Raw genomic sequence first — 19,877 nt, 5'->3', positions numbered from 1 at the left:
GATGGAGAAGAGGGGACCAAAGTCTGAGTGGTGGGGCACTCCCATTAAGACTCCAGAGGGAGACCAGCAAAGGAGTCACACTGAGGGACCTTGAGTGTGTGGTGTGCTTAGCAAAGAGGTAAACTTATGTTAAAGGAGAAGGAGTGCTCAGTGGTCACTCAGAGCCTCTAGGATTGGGTCTGAGAACTCACACTAGACTTGCAATGTGGGCACCATTGGTGACTTTGACAAGAGCTGCTCTGTGCTATGACCGGTAGAGAAGGCCTTGGTGTGGGTGTAAGAGAAGATGGGAGAGGAATCGTGGGCATTGGTAGACACAATTCTCCTGAGGTGTTTTGCTACAAAGGGAATGAGAGAGATGGGGCTATAGCTGGTGGGGAAAGTGGGGTCCTCACAAGTTGGTTTATATATATGAGAAATAACATTTTCAGAAATGATCAGTGGAGTGGGGAAATTGTTGGAAGATTAAGTATGGCAGAGGACATTGGGGGCCCTTGAGCAAGGTAGCAGGATGGAGTAGATGGAAACATGGTGCTGAGTGGGTATATGGGGTGCCGAGTCCAAGGTCTCCTGATGTTCCTTTTCTCAGTGAAATAGGAAGCTGGGCCATCTGCTGGGATAGGAAATGGGGGAGTGCTCCAGGGTTGGAGAAGAGAGAGAGAAAGTGTGAAATGGTAGGCAGGGAAGGAGAAGAATGGACCAGGGAAAAGTAGTCTGATTTCCAGGCAGCATTAAGGACCCACCTGCGGGTCATGGCGGTGATTATAAAGTGAGACCTATCAGACCAGTTCTGTTTTTTTCCAGCCTTATTCAGCTCTATGGGTGCAGGCAAGACATAAGTAGAGTTGAATTGACTAATGTGGTTTTGCCAGGAGAGTTTTTCAGAAGGAGAGTAGAGGAAGGGGCTAGAGGTATACACAAGGAAATGATTACAATGATGAATTATGGAATATAAACTGAATGAGCTGAATAGGAAGGGAAGAGTCTTGAAAAGCTGGTAGGCTTATCACTCTTGTCATTTAGACTTTGAATATTCAAGGCCAGTTCCTAAGTATATATATACACCAGTACAAAATTTTTTAAGTCAGATTTGCAAAATGTTATTTTGAGCAGGTAAAGAGGAAAAGGCTGCCTAGGTTCTACCAATGCCAAAGAATAAAAGTAAAAACAAAAGGCTGCAGAAAAACCCAGTAGTCTTATGTTTTGATTTATTTTTTTGTTTGGCAGTCATGGTATAACTGAAAGCCAAGAAAGGGCCTTGCATTTTTTAATGGCTTTGCTCGACCATTTACTTTAAAAAAAGTAATTTAAGAACAAATAAGCTCACAGGTTTTATTCTTATAAAAACACTGCATGTTCACTATAGGATGTTTTGAAAATAATGTTTACAAAAATTCTGCCATCCAGTTAACGGTTCAGCTGTACCGCGTGGTCCAGTTTTCCTCCCTATTCTTTCAGTGTGATTGAACCACATACATATAATTTTGTTTCCTGTGTTTTTGCTCTTAACAAATGAACAATATGAATTTTCCCCTCATGTTATTTATAGCTCTGCATAAATATCAATTTCAGTGGTTCTCTAAAGTTCTATTGTGTAAATGTGCCAGGATTTTGTTTACTCATACTGTTGGAAATTAGGATGTGTCCAATTTTTAAAATTAAAATTTACTTTTTGTCATACATGATCCAGGGAACATTTCTATATGTTTTTTTTCTTTAAGATTTATAAAAACAGCATGATTGGGTCAAGGAGTATGATTATGTTTCAGTTACATATTGCCAGATTAATTTTTATGACAATGTTAAGATACCTTCAACCGGGTGCAATGGCTCACAGCTGTAATCCCAACACTTTGGGAGGCTGAGGCAGGTGGATCATCTGAGGTCAGGAGTTCAAGACCAGCCTGGCCAACATGGTGAAACCCATGTCTACTAAAAAGACAAAAATTAGCCAGGAGTGGTGGCATATGCCTGTAATCCCAGCTACAGAAGGCTGAAGTAGGAGGCTGAGGCAGGAGAATCACTTGAACTCAGGAAGCAGAGGTTGTAGTGAGCAGAGATTGCACCACTGCACTCCAGCCTGGGCGACAGAGTGAGACTCTGGCTCAAAAAACAAAACAAAACAAAACAAAAACTTATGAAGCAGTGAATATAACCATTTAGAAAAATCTTTGCTGATTTGACTTTTGGAAAATGATACTATTAATAGTTTAATTTGTATAGCTCTGATTCTTGTGAGGGTTAATATTTTTCCATAAATGTGTTGAGTGAATTGGTTATATGTGTGCAGAAATGTAAATCCCTACCTACCTCATATATAAATCAGTACTAGATTAATCAAGGACTTAAATGTGAAAACCAAAACAACTTTACAGCGAATAAAGAACATGTGATCTCAGTGTCAGATGAATTTTTTAAGACAATAGAAGGGGCAGATAATAAAGGTAGACTGATACATTTGACTAAAATAAAATGGAGAAACTTCTGATCCTCAGGTACTGGAAAATAAAAAGTCAAGATACAAGGTCAATGCAGCTGTAAAGAAAAAAGAAGAAACAGGATGACCTGTATGAACTGATACGGAGTGATTTCTAGGGGTCCAAAGTCTACCTGCCCTGTGGTAAATTTTTTTGTTCTCTATATTTAGCCACACCCTTAATCATCACTTTCCCGAAATAGGGAAAAAAGAAAAACTTTATTTAAAAGCCAACCCTGGGCTGGGCATGGTGGCTCATGCCTGTAATCCCAGTACTTTGGGAGGCTGAGGCTGGTGGATTATAAGGGCAGGAGATCGAGACCATCCTGGCTAACATGGTGAAACACTGTCTCTACTGAAATACAAAAAATTAGCTGGGTGTGGTGGCAGGCACTTGTAGTCCCAGCTGCTCGGGAGGTTGCAGTGAGCTGAGATCGCACCATTGCACTCCAGCCTGGGTGACAGAGCGAGACTCCATCTCAAAAAAAAAAACAAAAAGCCAACCCATCTTACCTTCCCACCAGCAGTATATAAGGTTTCTGGTTTCTCTGCATCCCTGCCTTTGTCATGATATTGTCATGATAGAGGATATGTAGTGGTATCTTTTTGTGGCTTTAATTTGCATTTTGAATGACTAATACTATTAAAGACCTTTTTATGAGCTTATTTTGTGTGTTGCCTTTGGTCGAAGGTCTGTTCACATTTTTTGCTCATTTAAAAAATTAGGTTTTATTTATATCTTGATACAATCTCTTGTCAGTTATGATATACAGATATTTTCTTCTAGCCTGTGGCTTATCTTCCTTTTAATGGTTTGTTTTGAAACACAAACATTTTAAATTTTAGTTATTAAATTTTAATGAAGTCTAACTTAGCAGAGTTTTTCTCTTACATATTGTGCTTTTGGTATTGTGTCTAAGAACCCTGTCCAAACTGGGGTCACAAAGTTGTTTTTAGAAGTTTTATAGTTTTAGCTCATACATTTAGGTATGTGATCCACTTTGACTTAATTCTTACCTATGGTGTGAAGTAAGGGTTTACATTTTTGTTTTTAGCTATCCAGTTGTCTCAGCACCATTTATCAAGAAGGCTTTGCTCATTGACTTGTCTTGGCACTTTTCTTGAAAATCAATCGACTATAAAAATGTAAGGATTTATTTCCAGACTCCTTTCTTCTGTGATGTGTATGCCAGTCTCTATGCCAGCAGCACACTGTCTTGATTCCTATAGTTTTATAAGCACTTTTGAAATTGGATAGTGTAACTTCATTGTTTTTCAAAATTGCATTTCAACATAAATTTTAGGAATGTTGTGCCAATTAATATTCGAAAGAACCTACTAAGTTTTGATAGGGATTGTTTGAATCTATAGATCAATTTTGGAAAAATTACCATATTAAAAATATTGAATCTTCCAGTTCAAAAACATGGAATCTCTAATTATTTAGAAGCCCTACATTCTGTTAGCAGTGTTTTATAGTTTTGACTGTATGAATCTTGTACTTCATTTGAGATGTCAAACACCACTTGCGGAGGTCTGTCCTGCAGACCATGCATGACTCAGCGACAGATGAATGAAATACGCTGTCACACACCAGAGTACAGTATAAGAGTCGGGCTAGGGGGTCGTCAGCTGCTCTCAGAGGACAATTGCAGCTAACCAACAACTACTCTCTGTTCCTCCTCACATTTATTCCGTATAGATTTAATAACAGAGGTTCTAAGTCAACATACTTGTGGATAATTAATGTAAAAGAGTGGTTTTATGAATGATAAAAGGTTTTGGTTCTGGGGCCCAGAGTAAACACCATTAATGGGTAATTCCTCTTTGACCTCCCCCCGAGAGGGCCATCCGGCACAAAGTTTACATGAGTAAACAGAGTAGAGACATAGGAATGTGGAGTAAACAGACTTAACTAGGGCAGCTTCTGTTATCCTTAATCTTCACCCTATGACCTAATGCTTTGACATAAGAAGTGGCTACCTTCAGCCCATTCCATAAATTAATGAAAACCTTTCAGCCTTCCAAAAGGTTTGAGACTGTAATCTTACCACTTTCCCTAATATTTCCCTTAATATTTTGCCACGCATCCTGAGTGAATCTCAACATTTCATTTGTTAAATTTATTCCTGAGTAATTTTATTTTTTGTTAATGGAATTGTTTTCTTAATTCACTTTTGGTTTGCTAGTAGTTTTATTCTTGCTAGGTTTGTAGGCTTGTAGGGTTTTTTTGAATGTGTGATTTTCTTGGGGTTTTCTACATGTAAGATTTTGTCAGCTGACCAGATGTAGGGGCTTATGCCTATAATCTCAGCATTTTGGGAGACCAAGGATGGAGGATCACTTGAGCCCAGGAGTTCAAGACCAGCCTGGGAAATGTAGGGAAACCCTTCTCTATTAAAAAATTACTCAGGTGTGGTGGTGTGCACCTGTAGTCCAAGCTACTTGGAAGGCTAAGGCAAGAGGATTGGTTGAGCTCAGGAGGTGGAGGCTGCAGTGAGTTGTGATCATGCCACTGCACTCCAGCTGGGGTGACAGAGTGAGATCCTGTCTCAAAAAACCAAAAAAGCAAAAACTAATATTGTGTCCACTGTGAGAAAAGGCAATGTTATTTCTTCCTTTCCAATTTGTATGCATTTTTTTCTTGTTCCACTGGCTAAACCTTCAGTATAGTGTTGAGTTAGAGTGTGTGAGAGCAGATGTCCTTGTCTTGCTCCCAGTCTTTAGTGGCAAAGCATTCAGTCCTTCACCATTAAGTATGATGTTAGCTGTAGGTTTTTCATAATTGCCCTTAATTAGTATGAGCAAGTTTCCTTCTATTCTTAGCTTATTAAAAAGTTTCTATTATCAGTAACAGGTGTTGTCAATGCCTTTCTGCAACTATTAAGATGATAATGTGTTTTTTCCCTTCTTTATTAGTATGTTGTAGTGCATTAGTTGGTTATTGATGTTAAACCAACATGGATAAATGTCAATTGGTTGAAGTATATAATGCTTTTTATATGTTGCTGAATTCATTTGCTGATGTTTTGTTAAGAAGTTTTGGCTAAGTGTGGTGGCTCACACCTGTAATCCTAACACTTTGGGAGGTCTAGGCTGGAGGGTTGTTTGAGCCCAGGAGTTCTAGACCAGTCAACATAAGTAGACTGCATCTTTACAAAAAATGAAAAATTAGCCAGGCGTGCTGGCACGTGCCTGTGGTCCCAGGTATTTGGGAGGCTGAGAGAGGAAGATCACTTGAGCCTGGAGATGGAGGCTGCATCAAGCCATGATTGCATCACTCCATCCTGGACAACAAAGTGAGACCTTGTCTCTAAAAATAACAAAGAATTTTTTGTACCAGTGTTGATGATGGATGTTGATTTGGAGTTTTCTTGTGGTGTCTTTGGCTTTGGTATCAGGGTAGTACTGGCCTCACCGAGTGGCTTGTGAAGTATTCCTATCTTCTCTATTAGCTGAAAGAGTTTGTGAATATTTGCATTAATTCTTTAAATCTTTGGTGAAATTTACCAGTGAAGCCACCCGAGCCTGATCTTTCTTTCTGGGAAGGTTTTGGAAGGTTTTTAATTAGCAGTTCAACTTCTTTACTCGTTATAGGTCTATTTAGATTCTCCTATTTTTTTGGAGTCAGATTTGGTAATTTGTGTCTTTCTAGGATTTTATCCATTTTCTCCTAAGTTTTCTAATTTGTTGGTAAAAGGTGGTTTATAGTATTTCCATATAATCCTTTAAGTTCCCATAGGTTTGATAGTGATAGCCTCTCTTTCATTTCTGATTTTGCTAATTTATGTCTTCTTTCTTAATTTCTTTGTCAGTCTAGCCTAAAGCTTTGTCTGTTTATCTTTTCAGATGACCTACTTTTAGTTTTGTTTCTTTCCTCTTGTTTTTCTGTTTTCTATTTTATTAATTTCCACTCTAGCATTTACTATTTTATTCTGCTTTCATTGGGTTTAGTTCTTTTCTAATTTCTTAAGGGTGAAAGTTTAGGTTATTGATTCGAGACCTTTTCTGATACAGGCATTTAAAGCTGTACATTTTCTTCTAAGCAGTACTTTAGCTGCATCCCATAAATTTGTGTATGTTTTGTTTTCATTCTGTCAAATAATTTTTAACTTCTCTTGTGACTTTTAGTCTTTGGGCCATTAGTTATTTAGAAGTGTTTTGTTTCATTTCAAAATATTTGATGTTTTTCCAGATTTATTTCTGTTGTAGATATATACTTTACCTCCATCGTGATCAGAGAACATACTTGGTATAATCATAGCATCAGTCTTTTTGCATTTATTGAGGCTTTTGGAGACAGAGTCTTGCTCTGTCACCCAGACTGGACTGCAGTGGCATAATCATGGTCAAGGCTCAGTCCGAACACTCCTAGGCTCAAGTGATCCTTCTGCCCCAGCTTCCCATGTAGCTGGGGCTACAGGCATGCACCACCATACCTGGCTAATTTTATTTTATTTTTTGTAGCAACTAGGTCTTACTATGTTGCCCAGAGTGGTGTTAAATTCCTGGGCTCACATGATCCTCCCACTTTCGCCTCCCCAAATTCTGGGTTTACAGTTGTGAGCCACCACATCTGGCTATTGAGGCTTGCTTTGGTCTATCCTGAAGAATGAAGCCTTGAAAAAAATATTAATTAGGTCAAGTTAGTTGATAGTGTTGAAGTACTATATACCTTGCTACTTCCTCTTTATTTTTTCTATTATTTATGAAATTGGCTTTTCAAAATCTTCAAGTATTGTTGAATTGTCTATGTTAACCTTTCAATTCTCCCAGGCTTTGCTTTATGTATTTTGGGGTTTTATTAGGTGTATATGTGTTTACAATTGCTATGTCTTCAGTATGTATTGGCCTTTTTATCATTTTGAAATGTCCCTTTTTGCCTCCAGTAATACTTAAAGTCTATTTTGTCTGATATTAATAGAGCTATTCTAGCTCACATGATTATTATTTACATGGCAACTTTTCCTGCCCTTTTTAAGTGGTTTGTGTCTTTCTGTGTTAGGGGAGTCTATTGTAGACAGCACATAGTTGTTTTCTTTTTTAAAGAAAATTTAGTCTGACAATTTCTATTTTTTGAGTAGAACACATTGGTAAAGTTTTTCTGTAAGGTCAGGTTGTAAATGTGTTAGGCTTTTATGCTTTATGGCCTCTTAACAGTGCAGCTTTGTTGCAGCGAGAAAGCAGCCATAAAAGATAGGTAACAAAGTAGGAGTGGCTTTATTCCAATCAAACCTTTATTTATGAACATTGAAATTTGAATTTCACATAATTTTTATGTGTCACTTTTTTCAATCATTAAATAATATACAAACCATATTTTAGGTTAGGAACTACACAAAAAGGATGATGAAAAAGCTAAAGTTTGCTGACTCCTAGAGTAAGAGTTTAGTCCATTCAAACTTAATGTGATTATTGATTCCTTTGGATTTACGTCCGTCATTTTGCCATTCTTTTTGAAATTTATTTTTGTTTATTTGTTCCTCTGTTACTGCATTATTTTGTGTTAAGTGCATATTTTTTGGTGTACCAATTTAATTCCTTCGTTGACATTTTATTTTATAAATAATACTGTATGAGTAATTTTCTTTGTGATTGCTCCACAAATCACTGCATGTATCTTTACTTATCACAGTCTACTGCAAAATAATGCTGCCTTAATGCTGATAAAATAAAGGCACTTGGCTTCATGTCTTCTTTTCCTCCCCTGACTTTGTGCCATTATTATCATTATTTTTGTTATTATTATTATTTTGTTTTTTTGAGACGGAATCTCACCCTCTTGCCCAGGCTGGAGTGCAGTGGTGCGATCTCGGCTTACTGCAACTTCCACCTCCCAGGTTCAAGCGATGCTCCTGCCTCCACCTCCCTAGTAGCTGGGATTACAGGTGGGCACCACCATGCACAGCTAATTTTTTTGTATTTTTAGTAGAGACAGGATTTCACCATGTTGGCCAGGCCGGTCTCGAACTCCAGACCTCAAGTGATTCACCCGCCTGAGCCTCCCAGAGTGCTGGGATTATGGATGTGAGCCACCATGCCCAGCCTGTGCTATTATTTATGTTAATTATTATATGTTGTATGTTACAACCTCAACAGTACTGTTACAGTTATTAACTTATACAATCTCATGCCCTTTGAAGAAGAGAAGAAATGAAAAAAATATATTTATAGTATTTTAAATTAACCTACACATTTATCATTTCCAGTCATCACCAAATGTGATGAATTCAAAGTACTGAAATGGTTGCTATTGACAGCTTAGTCCAGCTTCATAGTTACTTTTGGGGAAGGAGATTTATTGATCTTCTCATTTTTCCTTTTTTTAAAATATATTTTTTTATAAATGATTAAAAATTTTATTTTTGAGACAGGGTATCACTCTGTTGCCCAGGCTGGAGTGCAGTGGCACAGTCACAGCTCACTGCAGCCTCACCCTTCCTTCCCAGGCTCAGGTGATCCTCCTACCTCAGCCTCCTGAGTAGCTGGGACTACAGGTATGCACCACCATGCCTGGCTAATTTTTTGGGGTTTTTTTGTTTGTTTGTTTTTTGCAGAGTCAGGGTCTTCCTGTGTTGCCCAGGCTGGTTTTGAACTCCTGGACTCAAGAGAACTGCCCACCTTGGCCTTCCAAAGTGCTAGGATTACAGGCGTGAGCCACTAAGCCTGGCGGGCCCCCTCATTCCATCATGCCAGAAATGAATCCCCTAGGTATATACTGCTTTTATCCCCATTTTCACATGAGGAACTGAGACATGGATGTCCAAGGTCATTAGGAAATAGTAGTTGTGATGTGGACTCCCGTCTCCTGTCTATGCTCTTAATCATGAGGCTCTGTGTTGCCATGCCTGATGTTAGGTGAGGGCACATTCAAGTAAAATGGCAGTTTCTGAGTTATGCACCACAGGTTCAGCACTTGTGTCCATTACTTGGCAACTTTTTTTTGTGACTTTGGACAAATTATTAAACTAAGCTTCAGTTGGCGCTTCTATAAAAACAGAGATTAAAATATTGTCTTCCAGGTAGAGCGCTTGTGAGGATTCAGGAAGATGAACATAACATTGTGAGTGCGTAACCTCCAAGTGAGTGGCAGCTGGAGAAGCAGCACAAGTAGCAGCCTCAGTGATGGGAAGCCTGCCCTCCTTCCTCCTGGTCTGAGTTAGGTGTGGCTCTGAGTGATGATGGCTTTCTGAGTATGTTTCTCTTAGAGCGCTTCTCAGTTTCCTGCAGATGTTCACCAGTGTATTCTACACTGGAATCTAAGACCCTAGAAGGTAGTGAGTTCATCTTTCATCCTTCTGTTTTCATTATTGCTTGAAGAGGGAAGCAAAAGGCTGAAGTGAGTATCGGGTACTTGGAATGAGGCAAGGCGTGAGGGTAATACTTGGCTTCATGGGATTAAAAGCTAGAAAGAATTGGAAACAGTTTGGGAAGGCTTGGAAAGTTGTTCATACCTTTGACCCTGAGGGCATTGGGGTCTTGCTTTTCATGATACCAGGTGACTGAAACACAGGGAGATGGTTTTTTTACTTAGAGTGCCTTATTTTACCTTAAATTGTACCTGAACACTTTATGGGGTAGAGTGGTCCTTTTGTAGTAATGTAAAATCTGCTCAACAGTTACAGAAAAGGCTAATATAGAAAATAAAAGTCAACTGAGCTTCCTGATCCCTTTTCCTGTTCATTAGCGATGTAATCACTGTTACTTCTTTATTCCTTGAAACATTTACTGTGTACTTTTAGGCATATAAATTTATATACGAATGAGATAATCTTTACATTTAGTTTGGTAACTTGATTTTTCCCCCAATAATGCATTGTGGACGTCTTGCTTTATCTCTATAACATTTCCATTGGGTATTGATTATAATTTATTAAACTAATCTAATGATTTTTTATGGTTATTGTTGCTTCCTGACATTTACATTCCACGTTTTTGCCAAAATGAATTATGTAGTAAATGTTTTGTGTAGAGAAGTGAGCTCTAAAATCAGTTGTGTGATTTTAGGCAAGTTTCTTAACCTCTCTGTATCTCAGCTTCCCCATCTAGATGTTTAGAATATTAGTACTACTGCTTTTACTAGCTGCAAACATCTGCATAGCCTAATATGAGCCAGGCATTGTTTTAAAGACATCACATATATTAACCCATTTGAACTTCACAACTAGCCTGAGTGATACGTACTGATATTTCTTAGATCACACAATTATTCAATGGTGGAGCCAGAATATAGCATATGAACTTGTGCAGTCTGGTTCCACAGCGCATAGTACCAAACTTACAGGGTTGTAATAAAGATTTGGCACATATTAGGCCAATATGTGGTCTGTATTTACCAATATTAAGTCAATGATTGAGTAATGTTTGCTTTTTTTTTTTTCCAATTAATGCAATAAGGAACATTGTTGTCCATATGTCTTTGTGTTTGGCATGAGTATAGATGCAAAGGACAAATCACTAGTAGCATCATTACTTGGTTAGGTATATATCAATTTAAATTTTTGATAAATATTTTCAAATAATTTTTACAAAGTTGTACCAATTTATTGCAGTCATTAGTTTTGAGTGCTCAGTTTGGGATGCCTTTCCCAACATTAAGTGTTACTAATTTAAGTTTCTCAAATTCACATGAGAACTTATCTTGTTTTGGTTTGAATTTCCTTTGCAATGAATTTTAATAATTGATTTATAATTTGCATTCAGTGAAATCACCTTTTTTAGTTGCATTTTGTTGAATTTTGACAAATGCATTCAGTCATATAAACACTACCACAATCAAGATATAGAACAATTTTCATTACACCAAAATTCTTTGGATTTTTATTTATTTTATTTTATTTTTTCTGAGATGGAATCTTGCTCTGTTGCCAAGCTAAAGTGCCGTGGCACGATCTCAGCTCACTGCAACCTCCGCCTCCCGGGTCAAGCAGTTCTCCTGCCTCAGCCTCCCGAGTAGCTGGGACTACAGGCATGTGTCACCATGCCTGGCTACTTTTTGTGTTTTTAATAGAGTCAGGATTTCACCGTGTTGGTCAGGCTGGGAAATAGTTGTCTTAAGCCCTCGTCAGCAAGTGTGTTCTTCTCCTAAAGGGAAAAGAGCCTTGGTAGCTCCTTGATCACTTTCTCAGTTTCTTTGACAATTATTAGCTTCTTTTGGATTCCTGTGTCTTCTGCTGCAAATTTTGGTAATATATATTTTGCTGTAAAATTATCCTTTTCATCTGAATTTCATATCAATTTTCATAGAATTTTCAAAGTAATTTTACACATTTTGATTTCTCATGAATGTGTGGTTATTGCTCTATTTCCAATTTTGTATAAGCACATTTCCCTTTCTTGATTATGCCAACTAGTTGTTTTCCAATTGAGTTTTCTCTTGTGTAATCAAAGAATCAACTTTTATAATGTTTAATCCTGTTACTTTCTATTTTCTAATTCATTAATTTGTGCTTTTATCTTTATTTTTCCTGATTTTTCTTTTGCTGGCTGGGGGTTTATAATTACTTCTTGAATTGAATGCATAATTTATTTCTTTTAATTCCATACCATTTAGTTTTGTAAATGTTTAAATCTTTGAATTTCTCTGTGAGCCCAGTTTTAGGGTCTTGCAGAATCACACAGATTTTGGTATGTAGCATTTTCTTTTTCTTTTTTCCCCAGCTGGAGTCTCACTTTGTCACCCGGACTGGAGTGCAGTGGCGCGATCTCGGCTCACTGCAGCCTCCGCCTCCTGGGTTTAAGCGATTCTCCTGCCTCAGCCTCCCAAGTAGCTTGGATTACAGGTGCCTGCCACCACGCCTGACTAATTTTTGTATTTTTAGTAGAGACAGGGTGTCATCATGTTGGCCAGACTGGCGTTGAATTAACTTCAAGTGATCCGCCTGCCTCAGTCTCCCCAAAGTGCTTGGGATTACAGGCGTGAGCCACTGTGCTCAGCCAATATATAGCATTTTCATTGTTAGTATACCGTTTTTGTTCATTTTGAGATTTTTGTCTCTAACTTGAGTTGTTTAGAGATGTTTGATTATTTTAGTTTAATTTACTTAATTATTTTTTGTTTGTCCTGTTTAGTTTTATTGCCTTGTGGTTCATTAAGGAGATCTCTCTGACTTTTAAAATTTATGAAGGTTTTCATTGGGGCATTTAGTAACTGTTCCGTAAGCTCTTGTAAAGGAGATGGGTTCTCATTTTTTAGGGTACAGAATCCCATATGTCTAAAAGATAAATTAATTATGTAATTTAATTTGGCTATATTCTTCATTTTTGTTTACTTCCATTTTCCTTGGCTGAAAGAGACATTTTAATGGTGTTCCATTTTATGTACAAAGGTTTTTGGCAGATTTTATCTTCATTATATCATGGCTTATACTTTTCATAATATGCCCCTTTTCATTTTGTTTGGCCAGTTTTTCTTGAATGCAGTCGTCTCCTCAGTGTTACTTTAGCTTCCTCGTTGCTAGCCTATGCCTTTTTCCATTCTTTTCTGTTACAGGACTCCTTTTTTTTTCCTAAAATTTTTCAGAATTGGTATCAGTTAACTAAAAAACTTCATGGAACTAGGGAGTCATGTACTTTAAACATTTTATTTTAAATTAAAACAAGCAAGTACACTCTTTCATTAATTTCTAAATGTAGAACCAGCGTGTTTTCTTTAAATATCTATTAACTGAACTCTGTGTCAGTCTAAATTATATAATCTATGTCCTTATATAACACATCTAGGATTTCTAGTTTAGCACTTTGTTTAAGAAGAATGAGAAGTTAATTGCCTTTGCAAAGCAATCTTGGTACAAAGGCCTAGGTGTTTTTTTTTTTTCCCAGGGTATCATAGTGGATTTTTTTTTGTTTTGAAACAGAGTCTTGCTCTGTTGCCATGCGCCAGGCTAGAGTGCAGTGGCGTGATCTTGACTCACTGCACCCTCCGCCTCCCGGGTTCAAGCAGTTCTCCTGCCTCAGCCTCCCAAGTAGCTGGAACTACAGGCGCACGCCACCATGCCCAGCTAATTTTTTTTTTTTTAAGTAGAGAGGGGGTTTCACCATGTTGGCCAGGATGGTTTCGATCTCTTGACCTCGTGATCCGCCTACCTTGGCCTCCCAAAGTGCTGGGATTACACGCGTGAGCCACCGCACTCAACCCGCATAGTGGAATGAATTTATTTTTTGTAATTTATTTTTTATTTCAATAAGTTTTTGGGGAACAGGTGCTTTTTGGTTACGGGGATAAGTTCTTTAGTGGTGATTTCTGAGATTTTTGTGCACCCATCACCCGAGCAGTGTACCTTGTACCTAATGTGTAGTCTTTTATCCCCACCCCCTCCCACCCTTTCTTCTGAGTCCGCAAAGTCCATTGTATCATTCTTATGCCTTTGCATCCTCATAACTTAGCTCCCACTTGTAAGTGAGAACATAATGATGTTTATATATACACCACATTTTCTTTATTCACTCATTGATTGATGGGCATTGGGCTGGTTCCATATTTTTGCAGTTGTGAATTGTGCTGCCATAAACATGTATGCAAGTATCTTTTTCGTATAATTTTATATAATTTTTCTTCCCTTGGGGGAGATGGCTAATAGTGGGATCGCTCGATCAAATGGTAGATCTACTTTTAGTTCTTTATGGAATCCCCACACTGTTTTTCATAGTGGTTCTAGTTTACATTCCCACCAACAGTAAAAGTGTTCCCATTTCACCACATCCACACCAATATCTTTTTTCTATTCTGCCACCCATGTTGGGGTGTGTGTGTGTGTGGAGTGGTGTGATCTCAGCTCACTGCCACCTCTGCCTCCCGGGTTGAAGCAATCCTCCCACCTTAGCCTCTGAGTAACTGGGACTGCAAGCGTGTACCATCATGCCCAGCTAATTTTTGTATTTTTTGGTAGAGACGGAGTTTCACCATGTTGGCTAGGCTGTCCTCAAACTCCTGACCTCAAGTGATCCACCCGCCTCAGCGTCCCAAAGTGCTGGGATGACAGGCGTGAGCTACTGTACCTGACCTATTATTTATTATAGGACTAGGGTTTTTTTTCTTTTTTTTAAAGGAATGTTTCCCTAGTCTTTTAGAGTGGTTTTGCCCGTACCTGATTCTGCAGAAAACATTTTTAGCCACCTGCATTTATTTATTTCCAAATCAATTAGCACTACTTTTATAGAAATCATTTTCCAAAGTATACTTACTTGTTCATGTGTTTAAATTGCATAATGAATTTAAATACAAACAAAGTTTGCATCTGAGCATCAGCCATGCCCAGGAGCTATCTTTGGTGTTGGAGATACAGCAGTGACCACTACTGAAAACATTCCTGATCTCAAGTAGAACACACTGAGTACTACTAGCTGGTAGCGCAAAAAAATCACAGGCACGGTGAAGAAGAGAATAGTTGGAAAGAGTAGAAATACTGGAGAGATTTTATGGCGTTTTGAAACTTTGAAACTTTTGAAACTTTCTGAAATAATTTGTTTTAGTGTGTCCTTTCCGTATATAACATGATTGTTGCTTTTCAAAAACCAGATCTTGGAAATATTTTTCTTCTAATAGTTGAATTTACCCCATTTATATGTATTGGTTGAAAAAAACATTTTGTAGTCTACATCTTATCATATATTATCTTTATATTGTAATTCTTTTTTATTATATGGTCTGTTCCATTCCTCCTTTTTCTTTACTCCCTTTCTGGGAAGACTTTCGTATCTCTTATTTTTTCTTTTTTTCCTGAGGGAATGACAAATAGTGTTCTCACAGGTTTAGGAGCAGTGGAGTCGAATCTAAGAAACAGATGAAAGTACATGAACCATGAAGGTTCAGAAATTGACAATGCAACTTATGGTGCAGAGAGATATTTACAGCGCTATCAGCTCATCTTGTTAACTTTTTATGTGGATTCGTTGCTTTATGTTAAAGTCTTTCTTTTTGTTCTTTTAAATTGCCTTCACAGATACCTTAAGCCTGTGGCTCTGGTCTGTGGATCCTCTTTCATAATAATGCTGAAACATCATTTGCCTTTTTCACTGATGGTACAAAAAGCAATGGTGGACAAAACTGATGATGCCTTACCATGAGTCAAGGCAGTGGCACCAAACTGTAATAGTAGTCATGTAATAGTAGTCATATGTTCTTTACTTTAGTAAGAACCAAGCATTTTAGTAAAAAAAAAAAAAAAAAATTTGGTTATACTTAAGGATACCATTGATGAAGCTGTAAAAGTTATTAATTTTATTAAATCGTCACCTTGAGTATTCATCTTTGTAAAATCCTTTTTATGAAATGTGAATATTTGGAAGGTACTTTTCAGTACATACTGAAGAAGGAAGAGTGTCTTCAGGGGAAGCGCTTGTTGTTTGAATTGCTGGCTACACTAGCTAACTAGCTTCTTATTTTGTGAAATAACTGCTTTTACTAAAAGCAACAATCGACTGACCAGACACATGATTATTCCATCTGAGTTTTAATAGATATTTTCCCATAAATGATCAACATCAGCCTGTCACTTCAATAAAAACAAGTGACAATATTGTTGCCAGTGATAAAATTAAAAGTTTCTTTCTTTCTTTCTTTCTTTTTTTTTTTTTTTTTTGAGATGAGGTCTTGCTGTGTTGCCCAGGCTGGAGTGCAGTGGTGTGATCTTGACTCATCACGGCCTCTGCTTCCTGGGTTCAAATGATTCTCTTGCTTCAGCCTCCTGAGTAGGTGGGATTACAGATGTGAGCCACAATACCCAGCTAATGTTTGTATTTTTAGTAGAGACGGGGTTTCATCATGTTGGCCAGGCTGGTCTTGAACTCCTGACCTCAAGTGATCCACCCACCTCGGCCTCCCAGAGTGCTGGGATTATAGGCATGAGCCACTGCACCCAGCCCAAATTCCATGTTTCAAACAAAAATTACAGTTGTGGAAAGCTTGTATCTACCACTGTTGACTTAACTGCTTTTCAGTACATTAAAGACTTTTCTAATGAAAGCAGTGGTGATATTCACAAATATGAGTTTGTCATATTGTATAATGAAATTACTAATATATGATGTTAGAAAACCATGATGCATATAAGATTTGTTCAAAATGCAAGATGGACCAGTGGGTTTGAATGTTATAGAGTGAAAAATTTCTTGTTATGGTTTAAGATTTTACAGGGCAATTTTACATTAAGAAACTATCATTCATTGAATTTTGATATCGTATCAAAGAAAAATATCCATAGTTAATATGAAAAGGTTATTAAATAAAATATATTCTTCCTTTTTCCAACTGTGTATCTGGAGGAGGCTGAATTTTCTTCTTACACTTTAATTAAAACAACATACGGTAGTCCCCCTATGCACAGTTTCAGTTACCCACGGTGCATAGTCATCTTAACACAGGTAAGTGCAGTACAATAAGATGTTTTGTGTGAGAGAGAGTCCACATTCTCATAGCTTTTATTACAATATATTGCTATAATTCTTCAATTTTTTAAATAAATTATAGTTGTTAATTTTTTACTGTGCCTAATTTAAAAATTAAACTTTATCATAGTTATGTGTGTATAGGAAAAAAAGTGAAGTATACTTTATATAGGGATCTGTACTATCTGTGGTTTGAGGCATCCGCTGAGGATCTTAGATGTATCCTCTGCCGAGACTAGAGAGGGCTACTGTCCTGTAACAGATTCAGTGCAGAAGCCGACATGAGAGTCTAGCTGTCTTCCTTTAAGTCAGGAAGAAGAGATTTACAGTAGTGTAAAGTGGTGCTACTTTCACTGATTTTTATTATCATTCATAAAAATGTTATTTATGTTAACATGTAATGAGTATATTGTCATTTTAAAATAAATTTAAAATTAGACTGGGCACAGTGCCTCACACCTGTAATCCCAGCACTTTGGGAAGCTGAGGTAGGAGAATTGCTTGAGGCCAGGATTTCAAGACCAGCCTGGGCAACATAGACTTCATCTCTACAAAAAATAGACAAAATTAGCCAGGCGGGGTGGTGCATGCCTATAGTACCAACTACTTGGGAGGCTGAGGTAGGAGGATCTCCTGAGCCTGGGAGATTGAGGTTGCAGTGAGCCGAGATCATGCCTGGCCAAGACAGTGATACTCTGTGTCTTCAATAAATAAATAAATAACAAATTTTCTTAGGTTTTTTTTTTTTTGAAACTGAGTGTTCACTCTTGTTGCCCAGGCTGGAGTACAATGGTGCGATCTTGGCTCACTACAACCTCCACCTCCTGATCTCAAGCAAATCTCCTGCCTCAGCCTCCTGAGTAGTTGAGATTACAGGCACACGCCACCTAATTTTTTTTTTTTTTTTTTTTTGTATTTTTAGTAGAGACAGGGTTTCACCATGTTGACCAGGGTGGTCTCAAACTCTTAACCTCTGTTGATGTACCTGCCTCGGCCTCCCAAAGTGCTGTGATTACAGGCGCTAGCCACTGTGCCCAGCCCCAGTTTTATTTTCTAGTAGGGTACATTTCAGTCGACACAACCCACATAAACAGTGCTGCTGCTTGTCTTCCAATAACTTTTAAGAGAATAAAGGGGTTCTGAGACCAGAATGTTTGCGAACCACTGATGTAAGCAGTAGAAAGGCAGGTAGGGCAGTTTGGCATAGGGAAAGAATGTGAGCTTTGCAGATAGCAACCAGGTTTAGATTCTGGATCTGCTGTTTCTAGTAGCAAATTGTTTGACTTTGTTGGGCAATTTTGAATCTCTCTGATACCCAGTTTCCTCATTTTGTAAAAGGGGGATAATAAAGCTGTTTTGTTTATTGAAGATTAAGTAGTTGTTTGATCTAATTTTTTTATTATGTGTTATGATGACTGACTACCTCAAGTCATTTCTTTAAGAAGAGGTTGAAATTATTTGAAGATGCTATCCTTTACTAGTATAGATAAAGTATTTGAATGTCGAAAGCTTTTTCCCTTGAAACTTTATATACATTTTCAAGTATATGTGTAAACTTAAAATTTTACAATTAGAAAAGCAGTAAAACTAATTCAGAACATTTACTTAGGCACGAGACAGATGGTAATCCTATAAAAAGATGGCATATATTTTTGGATGTGCAAACAGAAAAACAGATACTCTTAAAAATTTTAGAGTAATCTTTGCCTAGAAATTGAAGGGAAGAGATAAAAGACCATATGGCCTAATAGAACTTTTTATGGTTTGTAATGTAGGATTGAATTTTGTTTCTTTAATATTAGTATTGATCAATAGCTTACAAATATGGATTGGTAATTGAAAAAGGTATCATTTTCAAGTAGGTAATTGCCAAGTACTTTTACTGTGGTTGCCAGTCTCTCGTGTTTTTGGGGTATGGGCGTGATAGAAGCAGAACTATTTGAATCTCACATTTAGGAGGGTTAATCAGTTACTGATTCTGGCAGTTGTAATACATCATTATGCTTGAGTAGAAGACATGCGACTAAGACAGTGAGTTCACCTAATATACGACTTCATTTATTATTTGAAAGTAACTGGTGCTTCAGATATTTTAAACTTTTTATTTTTTACAACTTGTTCAGAAACATAGTGCATGACAGTAGACATAAAAATTGCTTCTTCGTTTTGGGCACATGATATTACTGATCCCCTGATAGGTTGTCTGATCTGAGTGGTTTTTAGTAAGAATGATTCCATCTGTATACCACCCAAATCCTATCCAAAGCTAAGAGGAGACATTTACCAGGTTCTCTATCCTGTCAACTCAACTCTAACCTTGTGTACCATTATGTGACTGAATGGTTGATACTACAATGTATCCATTCATACATCTGTCTCTCTTACCGGATTAGGAGACCGTCAGTTATTTTTTAATCTGCATATTGCCACACAGGGCTGAGCCAAGCTGACTCAGCGCAGGCTGAGTAGGGGCTTAGCAGATGCAGAGTGAATTCATGAATGGGCTCAAAGCTAGAGCCAGAGTCTTTTGCCAAGAAACTGAGTGGCGCTAAACTGCTGGTTTAGGAGGTCAGAATCTTGTTCTGGGTTTTATTAGCATTTCGCTCAAGTTCAAGCAAATCACCTTGTCAAAGCATTATATATACTCTGATGGCTGCAGAGAAGGCAGCACATGGCCGTGGAGGAAAAAAAACATTCTGCACAGTTTAAACAGAAGGCCTTTGTAAAGCAGTGTTACTAGGATCACTTAACATGGTTTATGGAACCAAGATTTCTTCCTGTGAAATGACTTTCAGAAAGTCTTTACAGAATTGAAATCCTGTATTTCAGTGGTAGAACAATGTATTTAAAAAGTTTAGAAAACGTATTTCTGGATACAGAAGTAAAAATTTGCCACCGGAAATTGCAAAAAAGTAAGAAATAATAATTTTGGAAATATGTTTCATAATCTTCTAAATAGATCAAAACTAGACACATCTCGTTTTTATGGGTGTACTTCAGAGATGAAAGCTTTTCA

At 37.6% G+C, this 19,877-nt stretch overlaps 1 protein-coding gene across 6 annotated transcripts in view; it reads left to right on the top strand.

Annotated features, from left to right (window-relative positions):
* Positions 1 to 19,877, top strand: part of SOCS6 (suppressor of cytokine signaling 6) — a 90,440-nt gene that overhangs the window by 12,346 nt on the left and 58,217 nt on the right. For 3 of the 6 annotated variants that reach the window (XM_012465398.2, XM_012465397.2, XM_064379024.1), the window contains exon 1: positions 2,034 to 2,620. The exons of the other annotated variants lie outside the window; for them this stretch is intronic. The gene's annotated coding sequence lies outside the window, so the exon portion shown is untranslated. Of the gene's footprint in view, positions 1 to 2,033; positions 2,621 to 19,877 lie in introns of those variants that run through there. 6 annotated transcript variants of the gene reach the window in all.

The sequence above is a fragment of the Aotus nancymaae genome, unplaced genomic scaffold, assembly GCF_030222135.1.
Source record: "Aotus nancymaae isolate 86718 unplaced genomic scaffold, 86718_ANA_hifiasm-v0.15.2.pri h1tg000020l, whole genome shotgun sequence".
Lineage (NCBI taxonomy): Eukaryota > Metazoa > Chordata > Mammalia > Primates > Aotidae > Aotus > Aotus nancymaae.
This window is presented reverse-complemented; position numbering and strand designations above follow the sequence as displayed.